Genomic DNA, 16,403 nt, shown 5'->3' with positions numbered 1-16,403 from the left:
CCGATGACCTCATCAGTTTGATCCCATAGGAACTTACCACGAATTTCCAAAATTCCGCTGAGGACGAAGTCATTCGAGAGGAACACAACCAATACGGTTTCACAAAATATCGTTGCTATGAAACACATCTGGCTCTTCATTCTAAACTAAACTCCATTCGAAGAAGCCTATGAAGGCCCAACTGGACCGACCGTCGTATCATCCTCAGCCGAGAGGTGTCACTGGATTCCGACATGGAGGCGCATGTGGTCAGTACACCGGTCTCTCGTAACGGGAGTCGCTACTTCTTAATCAAGTATCTCCTCAGTTGGCCTCACAAGGTTTAAGTGCACCTTGCTTGCTAACAGCGCTCGTCAGACCCGGATGGTCTCCCATCCAAGGGCTAACCGATGTGAACCGGTGTTACCACTGCGGCAAGGCCGTTGGCTGGCTCTTCATTCATGCTAATAATTAAGTGTTGTCGACAGGTGGTCACACGTTAATGCCATATTTATAAATTTCCAAAAGTGTTTGACACCATTCCTCACAAGCGGAGTCTTAACAAATGGCATATAATGGAATATCGTCTAAATTGGACGACTAGAGTTGCAGTTTATGATGAGAAAGTCACAGTTGGCAGTAACTGACTGGATATCGCCTACCGAAAGCGAAGTATTATCTCCAGTTCATCAAGGAAGTGTTATAGGCCGCCGGCCGCGGTGGTCTAGCGGTTCAGGCGCTCAGTCCGGAACCGCGCGACTCTACGGTCGCAGGTTCGAATCCTGCCTCGGGCATGGATGTGTGTGATGTCCTTAGGTTAGTTAGGTTTAAGTAGTTCTAAGTTCTAGGGGACTGATGGCCACAGATGTTAAGTCCCATAGTGCTCATAACCATTTGAACCATTGTTATAGGCCACTTGCTATTCTTAATGTGTAAAATGATTTAGGAAGGAGTACAAGGATCATTCTGTTTGCGGAGGATGCTATTATTTGCCGTCTAGTGAACCGCGAAGTCGTCAAAATATGAAAACGAATTACTAAATGATATCTGAATGCTCCCAGAAATGTCTATTGATCATGAACAATAAAAATGGGAGACGTTTCACATGAGTACAAAAAGATTTCCGTTAAGTTTGATTTACACAATAAATTTCAGATTTAAAAATTGTCGGTTCAGTTTAATCCCTACGTAATAGAAGTATTAACAACTTGAAACTCTCAAATGGTTCAAATGGCTCTGAGCACAATGGGACCTAACTTCTTAGGTCAACAGTCCCCTAGAACTTAGAACTACTAAAACCTAACTAACCTAAGGACATCACTCACATCCATGCCCGAGGCAGGATTCGAACCTGCGACCCTAGCGGTCGCGCGGTTCAGGTTGTAGCGCCTAGAACCGCTCGGCCGCCCGGCCGGCTGAAACTCTCATATAAATGTTGTGGGAAAGAAGCAAAGATAATTTTTATTGGCAGAACTGTTAAAAGACACGACAAACCTACTAAATAGACTGCCTACGCGGCTCTTTGTCGTCGTGTTCTGAAGTAATGCTGCGCAGTATGGGATCTTTGCTGCATAGGATTGACAGAGAATATAAAAAACTACAACGGAAATAGATACGAGAATGTCACGGATATAACAAGCGACTTGTGATGGTAGACATTAAAACGACGGTGAGATGTCTTGGCGAAATTTCGGTCAAGAACTTTCTTCTCTGAATGCAAAATGTTCTGTTTCCTCTCTCCTATTTAGTGAGAAATGACTATCGCAATAAAAGAGGAGAAACATAGCTGTTGAACCCTCCGTTATGCAATTAAGTATGAAGTGAAGACTAATCATGTAGGTACACTGGAGATGAAACTGTGATTCGGGAAGGATGGGGAGGAGATTTGGTCTCGACCATTTCGATGAAACCAGCCCTACATTCATCTTAAGCGACTTAGGGAAACAACGGAAAAAATCTACATTTGGTTGGCCTTGCACTGATTCTAACACCAGCTCGCCTGGAATGTGACTTACATGTGCTTATATACTGCGCCACATTGTTCGGTAAATCTAGATAGAAAAGTGAGTGAGCCGAGAGAGTTTTATAATCCGGAGACGTGAGGAAGGTTTCATTTTTGAGGTTTAGTCTACTCCAGAAGAGTGATGGGGCCAGCGAGCTCTACCCTAACTCACGCCAGCGGCACGCTAGCCGCGGCGTTAATCTGCGCCGGCGCCGACTTCTCTCGGCGTTAATCTCGCCATCTGTCAGCCGAGAGACCCGCTTTAATTCCCAGACGCTCCGCACTTTGCTGGTCGCTTACGGAGCAATTTATTGTCCGGAACACGGGTCCGGCCATCTCTCTCTGTCCGCAACACGCAGCCGATGGAAACCGGCGACCACACCCCTACCGTACAAACCACGCAGATTCCTCCGTTCCGTCACACTGACGCTAATATTCAGAAATCTTCCACTACCAGAGAGAAGCCACATACCTAGAATCCTACCGGCTGTAATACGAAACTGTTCAATATGTCGTGTTAGCCACTGAAGACAGTGCTTCACGCCTTAGCCAAGCACAGCGTAAGATAAGGATGTTGTCCTTACTGTACCCTGTGATAAGAGCCGTTACAGCTTCCTTCACGGTTCTGGACAGTAGCACACCATCCTAAATAATTACGGAAAAACCGAGTGAGGTGGCGCAGTGGTTAGACACTGGACTCGCATTCGCGAGGACGACGGTTCAATCCCGCGTCCGGCCATCCTGATTTAGGTTTTCCGTGATTTCCCTAAATCACTCCAGGCAAATGCCGGGATGGTTCCTCTGAAAGGGCACGGCCGACTTCCTTCCATAATCCGATGAGACCGATGACCACGCTGTCTGGTCTCCTTCCCCAAACAACCAACCAACCAACCAACCAATTACGGAAAAAGAATCATTCTTTTTTGTCAGGGATCAGATTTAACGGCACTTCATGATAGCCTTTAAGTCGTTGAGTTTGAAGAGAAAGACGTACGGCTCTTCGCTAACGGATTTCTTCCAGGCCTAATCACAACTGCTGTCCATGAATATCTAGAGCTGATTACTTGCGCTTCTCCATCGCTTCTCAAACGGTCCGCATTACGGTGACAACCGAATGCTAGGAACCTCTCGACACACAGTCATCCCGCTATATTACTTCCGCGATCGTTTCTTATGACTAACAACTCAATATGTAAGCAGCTGATAAAGGCGTGCTCCAGTAGATCAGCTGGAGATATGGACTTCCAAGAAGTTAACAAGCTGCTGCTGAATAAAGGAGCGGCGTTATACAGCTTACAGGGTACGTTACTGTTACATGAGCCGGCATATCGTCGTCTCTCATTTTTGTTCGCGAGTCCTGTGATTTGTTTATAGTACACCTGCCCTACAGAAAAATGTATTATGGGACGGAGCCGTAGTCTAATGATTACTAATTGCCTAAGGTTGTAACAACAACAACGCTATACTATTGTATATTTAATAATTTTTTTCTTCTGAATTTCGATAAATTAGTATAATCAATGTTCTGATTTCATTTTTTTTTGTTTCATGGCATTATGTTAAAGAAACTGTAAACAATTTTCGATGTGAATCTTAATGTTTATGTTCAATTTCAAGTAATGTCTATAAATGAGTCCGGGGTCATATTGTGGCATTTTATTTGTAAAAGTCCGTCTCGGTCTCACAAATTTTTAACAATCCTCTATTACCAGTTTCGGCTGCCGCCATCATCAGACCGTAAAATACTCTGATGTCTGAATCAACGTCAAAATCTATACTTGTAGTTACATTCTTTTTGGATTAAGCTGGCCCATATTACAGCCTGAAATTTGCTGTTGGTCGTCCATGGATATCAACAAGGTATTTATCATTAGAAGCTGATTAGCAGGAGTTGACCGCTTTTCATATAGTTTAGTTTAATGTTAAAATTATTAAAGACTTACTCCTTCTAAACGTGTGCTTTTGCATTGTGAAAGGTGGTTGAGCATATATTGTAAGCAACACGACTTCTTATCCATTATCGGTCAAATAAAATTTAGATAAACAATGATCAGCTAGAGCATTATTACCACCCACCTAATAGCCGGTATGTCAACCTTTGACACTGACTATAGTGGTGATGAGTCGTGGTATTGAAGCAATAAGACCTCGGTAGGTCGTTCGAGGGAGTTGGCACCACATCTGCGCACGCTACTCACCTACATCTCGTAAATTCTAATGAGTGGTGCAGTGAGCCCAGACGCCACACACAATCACATCCCAGAAGTGTTCGATCGGGTTCAGATCGCCACTTTATTCCTCGATCCATTCCATCGCACTCCTGGCCTCGTGACATAGCGCATTCTTCAAATGGTTCAAATGGCCCTGAGCACTATGTGACTTAACAGCTGAGGCTATCATTCCCCTAGACCAGGGGCGGGCAAACGTTGCACGCGGCTCGTGAGCGCGCAGCGCTGCACGTGTGCTGCTCGCGTGCAATCGCCGAATGGGGCAGTGGCGACAGCCAGCAGGTTGCGGCAGTGTAGTACAAGGCTAAGCCGCGGACGTTGATGCGAAGCGACCACTACGTAGTGAACGTTGTATTTCAAGAACTGGAAAATGCAGAGTAAAAAAGGAAACGGAGACGTGGAGATTTGCTATCTTTTAAAAAGTAATGGGAGAATCATTTTTTCTTTGTGCAAAGACGTGAAAATTCGAAATGTTTAATATGTGGCAGTATTCTCGCTGGTCAGCGGAAGTTTAGAATTGAAGGCCATTATAATAAATTTCACAAGGACGAGTACAATTTATTGTCGGATTCTGAGCGGATGGGGAAATTCACTGAGCTTAAGAAGAGCGACCTGACGATATTAGATGCATCTGTCCTAGTTGCCGTTGTCACGAGAGATTTGCGACTTTCTCTCGTCATGTCTCTCATCTAACTGATTTAACATTTTATGGAGCACTGCTTTCAATTTTTCAGGAGGACAACAATAATAGCCCAGCGGTACGTGCAAGCTATAAAATTGCGCTTAATACAGTGAGAGCTGGAAAACCATTTGCTGAATTAATAAGCCTCGGTTAAGAGCAAACATTAGTGATGAAAATTTACGTAACTGTTTGCGTTTGTCTGTATGCAGAAATTTTGTTCCAGATATTAAACGTATTGTTAAGTCCACCTGTGATAACTAAATAAAACGTATCGTAGTTAATAGGTACTCTTTCAAACCATGATTTATTTCAAGCACTCCTGCTAACCTTATTCCATCATTCAATAAAGCAAGCTAGAAAAACAAAACGCATTACAGAGGAAGGAGTGGACAGAAGGTATGGTGGGGAGGGGAGGTAAGCGGGTAGCCAGCTTGCCCCTGTGTGCACGCGGAACACGTGTTATCTGCACGCGTGCAAGTGCACCGCACACGTGCAGGATTCCTGCCCGCCCCTGCCCTAGACTAAAACCAAGCTAACCGAAGGACATCACAAACATCCATGCCCGAGGCAGTATTCGAACCTGCGGCCGTAGCAGCAGCGCGGTTCCGGACTGAAGCGCCTAGAACCGCTCGGCCATAGCGGCCGACTGGCGCATTGTTTTGTTGAAAAATGCCGCTGCCGTCGGAAAACATGATGATCATGGAGGGGTTTACGTGGTCTGCACCCAGTGCACGATAGACCTTGGCCGTCATGGTGCCTTGCACTGGACCCAAGGATGTCCACGTGAACGTTCCCCAGAGCATAATGGAGCCACCGCCAGCTTGTCTCCGTCCTGAAGGACAAGTTTCGAGGAGCTGTTCCCTTGGAAGAAGACGGATTCGCGCCCTCCCATCGCCATGATAAAGAAGGTATCGGGATTCATCAGAATATGCAACGCTCTGCCACTGCTCCAATGTCCGGTGCCGATCCTCACTTGCCCATTCAGTCGTAGTTGCCGATGTCGTGATGGTAACATTAGCACACGCACTGCTCCTCGGCTGCAGAGGCACATCACTGTGTGTCCGGTTCACTGTGTGTTCAGACATACTTGTACTCTACCCAGCATTAAAGTCTGATGTTAGTTCCGCCACAGTTCGACGCCTGTCTTGCTTTACCAGTCTGCCCACCCCACAGTGTCTGACATCTACCATGAGGGGTGGCCGGCCACCCCCACGATGTCTGCACGTGGTAGCACCTTGGTTTCAGCACGTGTTAAAGACACTAACTACAGCACCCCTCGAACACCCAACAAGTCGTGCAGTTTCCGAAATACTAGGGCCGACCCTCCGGTTCTTCACAATCTGCCCTTGGTCAAACTCAGGTACGAGTAGATCGCGCGCCTTCCCCATCCTACAAACGGACAGCACGCTGACAGAGAAGCTGCAGCATTAGAAAATTGCAGCAAAATGCAGGAAGATCTGCAGCGGATAGGCACTTGGTGCAGGGAGTGGCAACTGACCCTCAAAATAGATAAATGTAATGTATTGCGAATACATACAAAGAAGGATCCTTTATTGTATGATTATATGACAGCGGAACAAACACTGGTAGCAGTTACTTCTGTAAAATATCTGGGAGTATGTGTGCGGAACGATTTGAAGTGGAATGATCATATAAAATTAATTGTTGGTAAGGCGGCTGCCAGGTTTAGATTCATTGGGAGAGTCCTTAGGAAATGCAGCCCACCAACAAAGGAGGTGGCGTACAAAACACTCGTTCGGACTATACTTGAGTATTGCTTATCAGTGTGGGATCCGTACCAGGTCGGGTTGACAGAGGAGACAGAGAAGATCCAAAGAAGAGCGGCGCGTTTCGTCACAGGGTTATTTGGTAAGCTTGATAGCGTTACGGAGATGATTAGCAAACTCAAGTGGCAGACTCTTCAAGAGAGGCGCTCTGCATCGCGGTGTAGCTTGCTGTCCAGGTTTCGAGAGGGTGCGTTTCTGGATGAGGTATCGAATATATTGCTTTCCCCTACTTATACCTCGCGAGGAGATCACGAATTTAGAGAGATTCGAGCACGCGCGGAGGCTTCCGGCTTCCCGCGAACCATACGCGAGAGGAACAGGAAAGGGAGGTGATGACAGTGGCACGTAAAGTGCCCTCCGCCACACTCCGTTGGGTGGCTTGCGGAGTATAAATGTAGATGTAGATGTAGACTGAAACTACATGCACCGTGCTTGTTCTGACTAGCAGTCATTCCACGTCAGGTGACGCTACAATCGCCTGAACGGGTTTATATCGGTATCTGGTGGATGGTCATAATGTTCTGGCTGATCAGTGTGTTTTTCTGATAGTATTAATATTATGTACAATTTATCAAATACAATCTTTTACAATTTTTGTGATAATAATTTAACAGGTAGCATGATTATATAAAATATTCTTGATTCCCCACTGAAGAGCAAGAATAAACCCTTGTCATCATCTTCTCTTCGTATACGCAGTTCTAAAGGCTATCAGTTACTTTCGTCCGCTTTATAGTGCTCATTACGAAATACTTTCGTAAGTTGATGTATTTTTCTCCAAAGTATTAACTAACGATAAGTAAAATGCTCTACGTAAACACTGAAGCGTTGAAAAATGTATGTTGGTAATCTCACTCCAGTCAAGAACGTTATCTAACAAACAATACTGACTATACAACTTTTCGTAGGGATACATCTAAACTTTCCTGGAATTGTTTGCTTAAATTTCTTTGATGGTTAGTCGATACTCAGCAAAAATGGTTAAACACAATCACTTGGATAGTGAAGGAAGGAAGGAACGAAGGAACGAACGAACGAATAGTTGGTGTAGCAGTTATTCAGACATGAAAAGCCTCTGACGAGACCGAGAAAAATGGAGGACACAGTCAAATAACTTGAAAGGCGGATGAATGACTTAAAAAATATATCGGCTGGAAAGAGCACAGTTTAAGTTGCAGGTTGCCATTCGAGTGGCATACAGTTATTGGCCGTATTTAAAATTCTGTCAGGATATATTCATTAAGATGTACAATTTTTCGTTAAACGTTTAACACAGGAAGTCAAGTGTTAAAGTTATGTAACTCTCCACGTAGTATATATCACGTCGCGCAAATTTCCCTGCCTATACGTCCAGTATTTGAGAAAGAGAGCACTTAGCTAGAAAAAGTTTTGGTTCGCAGGAGAGCTTCTGTAAAGTTTGGAAGGTAGGAGACGAGGTACTGGCAGGAGTAAACCTGTGGGGACGGGGCGTGAGTCGTGCTTGGGTAGCTCAGTTGGTAGAGCACTTTCCCGCGAAAGGCAAAGGTCCCGAGTTCGAGTCTCGGTCCGGCACACAGTTTTAATCTGCCAGGAAGTTTCATATCAGCGCACACTCCGCTGCAGAGTGAAAATCTCATTCTGGAGTTTCGAAAATGTTTGAAATGATGTGTAAAGTTTGTTGAAAGTCGCTATTAAACACCTCCTCCTCCTCCCCCCCCCCCTACCTCGCATGATAATGAAAGGAAAAAAGTTTATCGCTTACTAAATTTCGTTGTTCTAGCAGTAAAACTAGCACTACGCATGATTTTTTTAATTTATTACTTCCTTACTGCTAATTCTTTTCGAAATATAGTTTACAGACGGTATTTGTACCACAAATAGTTAAAGAAGAACGGTATTTTATTCATGGGAATTCCGATTCTTTAAAGAATCGGGGGCGAGAACTTAATGAGTCTTAACTATTCTGCCTACTTGTAGACAAGCCCAAAGCTGCTCGTAACTCGTCTTGTTTTTTTCTGATAAAGCGATAAGCCAACCGCCAAGTTAGACGAGCGTTTATGCGGTGATAAGTGGTGTGGGAAGATTTACAGCTACATTATCGGAATTGTGTATGACAGACATTTTCCTATAGCCCGTTGAAGGTGACAAATGAGGTCTCCACGCTAATGATCCGCAGTCGAGATATTTGACTGGGGGAAATGACAAAAGCTGGAGTCTGACCCAGTGTAGTAAACAGACTGAAGCGACTAGCGCGTCACAGTAAGACCGTCGCACGGAATCAAGCTACTCGGTACATTCTCTTGAAAGATTTCAAACTTATTTTCTTCCGAGTGAACGTTCCAGCCTCATTCCTTCTACCATGACATACCGTCTTAAGCTGTCTTGTTAAGCGCTTGCCACATTAGTCCAGCTAAATATCATGGACTCATACGAACTTCACTCCGCAATAACCGGGTCATTGACCGTAATATCACCTTAGGCAATTAGTAATCACTGGACTACGGCTCCGTTCCATAATACATTTTTCTGTAGGCCAGGTGTACCATAAACAAGTCACAGGACTCGAGAACAAAAATGAGAGACGATGATATGCCGACTCATATAACAGTAACGTACCCTGTAAGCTGTATAACGGCGCTCCTTTATTCAGCAGCAGCTTGTTAACTTCTTGGAAGTCCATATCTCCAGCTGATCTACTGGAGCACGCCTTTATCAGCTGCTTACATATTGAGTTGTTAGTCGTAAGACACGATCGCGGAAGTAATATAGCGGGACGACTGTGTGTCGAGAGGTTCCTAGCATTCGGTTGTCACCGTAATGCGGACCGTTTGAGAAGCGATGGAGAAGCGCAAGTAATCAGCTCTAGATATTCATGGACAGCAGTTGTGATTAGGCCTGGAAGAAATCCGTTAGCGAAGAGCCGTACGTCTTTCTCTTCAAACTCAACGACTTAAAAGCTATCATGAAGTGCCGTTAAATCTGATCCCATATTTTTCACTTCTGTACACGCACATGGCTCTACTGTCTTGACAAGTATTTTTAGTCCCTAGCGAAGCCTTGAGGACTCTAATCTGCGATAACTGAACATCTTGCAGAAGTCTGTTGCGTTCGTAATACTGGAAATTGGGGAGGTCAGCTGTTAAACATTTTATCAGGAGGAAGTAAAGTTATTTCTTCTCTTACTATTTTGTCTCCATTCAACTGTACTAGTTTCGTGTCTATTTCCAATAGATTTTGTAGATCCAAGGATTCGTCTTTCAGCGGCCAACATACGGTGAAAGTAATTGCTCAGTATTGCAAGAAGTGCAAATAATATGGAATAGGTTCAGAAGTTTTGTAATTTCGAGCAGATCGAAAATTTTCTGTGGAATATTGTGCCGTCTGTTGGCAGCATTGGCAGTATCCTTCTCAATTACTCAAGTGCTTCGTTTGAGTTCGCTGTTGTGTTTACCTATTAAAATGGGAGAGATCTCATTTACGTTAGAGCGTACCGAAATGCGAAAATCGTTACTGGTATTAGAGGATGTTAGTAGACAGGAACATACAAAAGCCGTCCACAATTTTATGTTATAAGTTTATATAAGTTAAACAGTATTTTGAAAAGCGTGTACATATAGTTTTACCGGTGTCATTATTACAAAAATTGTGGTGGTTTGCAGCAGAATCGAGGTTATCAGGTTAGCAGTCATCGATAAGACCTCTGTCAGGTATTATACCATGTAGTCCACTTGTTGTTTTCGTCGTCGTCTTCAATCTGAAAATTTGTTTGACGCAGCTCTCCACCTTAGTCACACTCCAGACAGGTACATACAGAAAAGAGTTTAATATTTCAATTTATTTTCCTCTTTTTCGGAAATGCTTTTCTTTATTATTGCCAATGTGCATTTTATATCTTCCCTACTTCGGCCATCATAGGTTATTTTGTTTTCCAAACAGAAAAGCTAATCTATTACGGTAGTCTTTTATTTCTTAATCGCCGCGCTGGATTAGCCGAGTGGTCTTGGGCTCTGCAGCCATGTACTGTGCGGCTGGTCCCGGTGGAGGTTCGAATCCTCCCTCGGGCATGTGTGTTTGTCCTTAGGATAATTTAGGTTAAGTAGTGTGTAAGCTTAGGGATTGATGACCTTAGCAGTTAAGTCCCATAAGATTTCATACACATTTGAACATTTTTATTTCTTAATCGAGTTCCTTCAGTATAACCTGATTGAATTCGACTAAATACAATTACCCATGTTTCACTTTCATTGATGTTCAATCTTACAAGTTCTGTTCAAAACATTGTCCATTCCGATAAACTGCTCTTCAAAGACCTTAAGGTCTCTGGTCCCTTCAACCCCCACAAACCAACCAACAAACCTTAAGGTCTGAAACAGAATTCCAGTGTCCTCAGGAAACAGCGAAGTTTTTATTTCTTCTCCACGAATTTTAATTTCTTTCGCACATTTCTCCTTGATTTCACTCATAACTTTCTCGTTAACGCTGTTTTTAATGAATTTCTCCGTGAGATTCTATAACCTATATGAGCTGCTTTCTGACTGGCACACCGTTGCCAATATACGATTTGACAACCGCTTCTGTCATCTCGTTTTATGCAGCCTCCGCCACGTCTCGATTAATATGTGATACCTGTCTAAGGAATAAATGGTTTAATGATGAAGGCGAAAGACATTACAATCACGGAAAGCCTCGATAATCGACAGCGCATAGGGAACATTGTACAGACTTGCTCTTGCTTCCTTTCTAGGCGCTTCAGTCCGGAACGGCGCGACTCCTACGGTCGCAGGTTCGAATCCTGCCTCGGGCATGGACGTGTGTGATGTCCTTACGTTAGTTAAGTTTAAGTATTTCTAAGTTCTAGGGGACTGATGATCTCAGATGTTAAGTCCCATAGTGCTCAGAGCCATTCAAAACAATGTTCAAATGTGTGTGAAATCTTATCGGACTTAACTGCTAAGGTCATCAGTCCCTAAGCTTACACACTGCTTAACCTAAATTATCCTAAGGACAAACACACATACCCATGCCCAAGGGATGACTCGAAAATCCGCCGCACAGTCCATGACTGCAGCGCCTGAGACCGCTCGGCTAATTCCTCGCGGCTCAGAGCCCTTTGTACTATTACTTCCTTTCCTCGTTGTCTGTAATTTACTCTGTTATGCCCATCCAGGCCTTTGTTATCATCCGTCTATTTTCACCATCTTAATAACAACAAATTATTGTAGTTTCCCTTTGTGCTTAAAATTAATTCAGATAATGACAAGAACAAAAAGAAAGAAATAGCATCGTGGAGGGTAATGACCATACTCCACGAGGTGGCAGCTTCAGTGTCTCGCTGAGTCGCCTCTCCTGCACCTGATGGACCTGCTAAGAGCCGGCCGTTGTGGCCGAGCGGTTCTAGGCGCTTCAGTCTGGAACCACACTGCTGCTACGGTCGCAGGTTCGGATCCCGCCTCGCGCATGGATGTGTGTGATGTCCTTAGGTTAGTTAGGTTTAAGTAGTTCTAAGTCTAGGGGGCTGATGACCTCAGATGTTAAGTCCCACAGTGCTTAGAGCCATTTGAACCATTTGATCTATGCGTTGTCCAACTCGTCAGTCAACAATACAGCGTCGGGAGGAGCACCTCCGAAGATGTCCAGCGCAGCTCTAGACAAAACGTCAGGAACCAAAAAGTTTCTTGGACGATGGCATACTGCACCGAAGATTCATCGGCAACAACAATCATTTTCCTTTTACATTTGAGTACAAGTGTAAGAGACTCTATTTGTATCTTCGAATTAATTTTCTTGTTTCTTCTGACTACAAGGGCTCTCGTTCTTGACTGCAGGGACCTTCGTATTTTTTCTTGATCACCGGTTTTTTATTCTTTCTTTGTACAGGGACTTCGTCTTTGTACTTCGTACAGGAGCCTGCATCTCGTGGTCGTGCGGTAGCGTTCTCGCTTCCCACGCCCGGGTTCCCGGGTTCGATTCCCGGCGGGGTCAGGGATTTTCTCTGCCTCGTGATGGCTGGGTGTTGTGTGCTGTCCTTAGGTTAGTTAGGTTTAAGTAGTTCTAAGTTCTAGGGGACTGATGACCATAGATGTTAAGTCCCATAGTGCTCAGAGCCATTTCATTTTTGAACTTCGTACAGGGCTTAGATTTTCCGTATGAGAAGTGCACTTGGCTTTTAGACATTTTCCATCCCTTCTTTCTTTTTTAATCCCTTGATCAGATTTTTTTTTTCCTTTCTGCCCTCTATTTCAAGAGATCCATTTGTAATGATACACCACCTGTTGAGAGGGAGAGAAAGGAACGCTACGGAGGAGGAGGAGCACCATAAGTGTATTTTGTTGTAAAGGAGAGAACTCGGTAGTGCCCGCACTAGCGCACAAGCGGGTCACAGGTGAACTGTGGATGGCTGTGCGCCGGTAACGAGGGCTGGACAGGCGAGAGTGCTCGAGGCTTGGCGCGGCGCTCGTGACATTTCGCACCACGCCGGCCGGACCTGCGGCGTGATCGATAGGCGCGCACCTGCTGCGCAGCCTCTGCCCCGCCTCCTCAGCCCAGCTGCGCAAAGTGGCGACCGCGAGGTCCGCGGTTCCACTCCCGCCCCATTACCTGCCGGCAGACTGCACCGCGGCTGTGTGGAGCAGCCCTGGATAATAGACTAGTGTTTCGAAGAAGTGAAACACCAAGGCCGGGAGATGTAATCACAATCAAGTTTGGTTCTAGGCGCTACAGTCCGGAGCCGCGCTGCTGCTACGGTCGCTGGTTCGAATCCTGCCTCGGGCACGGGTGTGTGTGACGTCCTTAGGTTAGTTAGGTTTAAGTAGTTCTAAGTTCTAGGGGACTGATGACCACAGCAGTTGAGTCCCATAGTGCTCAGAGCCATTTGAAGCCACAATCAAGTTTATTCTACCGATTAGGGACACGGCGCTACACAAATGATTTACATTACATACCTGTACTTGTCCTGCAACTGTGGAATTCAGTATGCGGTAGCGTCAACACGTGCTGTAATCAGAGCCGCTAGATGTCGTGACATTGAATCAAAAAGCGCCTGAATGTGCTGTTGGGGGATACTCTGGCACGCGGTTTGTAGGCGTGTCCACAAAAGCATCAACTGTGGCAGCAGGAGGACCTGAACGGTTACCGACAATACACATCACAGACATGTCTGATGGGCGACGTGTCAGATGAACGGGAAAGTCAGGGAAGCAGTGGTATCCGACGTTCTTCAAAGAAGGCTTGCACATTCCTTGCCACATGCGGCCGGGCGTTGCCCTAGTGAAATATGGCACTTGGAACAGCCTGCAGGAGGGATAGCGCCTCAAGTCTCCCTGATACAGTGGTATCTGTTGAGATTACCCTCAAGAGAAAAAAGTCAGGATGTCGTGTTATAGACAATTGTGCAACAAACCATCACACTTGCCATTTGTTCGCTATGCCTCTGAACAATACAGTCTGCCCGATTGTGTTCACCACGGCAGCGTCGAAAATGTATACTGCCATCGCTATAGGACAAGCTGAAATGGGACTCGTCCGAAAACACGCCAGTGTCGGCGTTCATGTGCCCATTACAGTCTGCGGCGGTGGTGGGTCCTCGTCAATGGAAGCCGACACTATGGCATGTGTGCCACCAGTCTAGTCTGCAGAAGACTGTCGACACAGACATGACCTCACCCGTTGCAGTGTTCCAACGTCATGCCAACACTATGGACGAAGCTGTTTTGTCCGTTACGGCCAAGAGCACAAGATGACTGTCATCTGACGCTGTAGTCACATGGTGTCGTCCAGTATCCTGTCGGCGCTGTGTATGGTCTCCTTCAATTTCCCACACACTCCCCACTGTTATAGCAGCACGCCCTGTAAAAGTCATATGGTCGCGGAACGACAGACCAGCCTCCTGGGGACCAATCATCCTGCACCCTTCGAACGCACTCTGATGCCGAAACTCCACCTTGAGGAGTCGGCGATGCCTTGTGGCACTTGGGTACACGTTTCCACTTCGTATGACGGCTCGACACTGATTAAGCATTGCGTAACCGTCCTGTCCTGTCAAGTCAAGCAAAAGAGGGTGCTGTTGGACCTACGTGCACGCCACTTCTCTGCCATTTAAATCTCTTATTATAGTTTCACTGTTCTACACGTCCTCTTATAGTGGCGTGCTGCAGACCATTACTTTTGAGTCTTTCACTTGTTACAAACAGTAGGGTGCAATTCTAGATGACTTTTTTCTTCCGATTCGGAGGAGTGGGCGGCTGATAACTGAAATGGACTCTTCTCTGTGCTTCAGCCGTAAACGCGGGAGTGATATGGGTCTGTCCTCTCTGTAATCCAAACGTAACTTCTAGCTTTAATAAGTTGATACCGGTTACTGAAAAATGTGCAAGATGACCACTCTGTTTGTCTTAGTTAGTGTGTCTATCGTATGCACTTAGATTTCTGTTGGACATTCGCCACTTAATATAACATGATGGCTTAAGCATTCCGTCTTCAGGCCGCGAGTGGCCTACCGGGACCATCCGACCGCCGGGTCATCCTCAATGAGGATGCGGATAGGAGGGGCGTGGGGTCAGCACACCGCTCTCCCGGTCGTTATGATGGTATTCTTGACCGAAGCCGATACTAATCGGTGAGTAGCTCCTCAATTGGAATCACGAGGCTGAGTGCTCCCCGAAAAATGGCAATAGCGCATGGCTGCCCGGATGGTCACCCATCCAAGTGCCGACCACGCCCGACAGCGCTTAACTTCGGTGATCTCACGGGAACCGGTGTATGCACTGCGGCAAGGCCGTTGCCGACATGATGGCTTACAATAGTAAAAAAGAAGCATGAAGCCAATCAGCTGTCTGTGCTTACTCCATATGATCTTATTTGGGCCATTCGGTAATCTAGGAACACACAATCTGCTAGTTTACCTGCATATCTGCTACACGGTCCAGTCACATTAATTTGACCGCAACATATGTTAGACGGCAACGTGCAGTAACCACTCACAGAATGCAGGTGGCAGCACAAGCAATCTAGGGTGTATACAGCAGGACGGACGACGCGAAAAACAGCGCTGTTACCGTAGTGCCGAAAGGGAGCGATTTATCTGACGTCCAAGAGCATGATTATTGACTTTCGCGCCAAGGGTGGAAGCATTTCTGAAGTGGCTGTTCGCGTGCCCCATCGTTGAGGTACGCCGCGCATGGTAAAATGACATAAAGGTAACTGTGGAGGACCAGTGCCTACAGATGAAAGGGGTGAATGACGGCAGCGCAGATGTGTACAGGCGAATAGATGTGCAACTGACGGCCCAGATCAACCAAGGTGCTACCAACAACGTCTCCTCAACGACCGTTCAGCGAACGTTACTGCGTATGGATCTCCACAGCAGACGCCTAGTTCATGCACCTATGATGCCTGCTATTCATCCGCGACGAAGGCTGGAATTTCCACGCCATTACAACAATTGGACGTCCACTGAGCGGTGACACGTGGCCTTCTTCAGACGAATCACGATTTACGCTCCGTTTCGGACACATGGCTGTGGGATCGTCGGAAGGGTTCAGGACAGAGAAAGGAGTGTTATTGTCTGGAGATTGTATTCTTGGCTTACTCTGGGTGATCTCGTCATTCTGGAAGGCATAGTGGATCATACGTATGCATCTACCCTTTCGAACCATCTACACCCCTACATGTTGTTTGTTTCTCCTCATCATGATGGCATGTTCCAGCAGAACAATGCAACATGTCACACAACTCGCAGTGTACGTGCG

General features: G+C 45.7%; 1 pseudogene; it reads right to left on the bottom strand.

Annotated features, from left to right (window-relative positions):
- Positions 1 to 15,320: 15,320 nt before the first annotated feature.
- LOC126095827 (5S ribosomal RNA) lies at positions 15,321 to 15,438 on the bottom strand (annotated as a pseudogene).
- Between the last annotated feature and the right edge of the window lie 965 nt (positions 15,439 to 16,403).

The sequence above is a fragment of the Schistocerca cancellata genome, chromosome 8 (assembly GCF_023864275.1).
Source record: "Schistocerca cancellata isolate TAMUIC-IGC-003103 chromosome 8, iqSchCanc2.1, whole genome shotgun sequence".
NCBI lineage: Eukaryota > Metazoa > Arthropoda > Insecta > Orthoptera > Acrididae > Schistocerca > Schistocerca cancellata.
The sequence above is the reverse complement of the archived record's forward strand: the minus strand, read 5'-3'. Positions and strand labels throughout refer to the sequence as shown.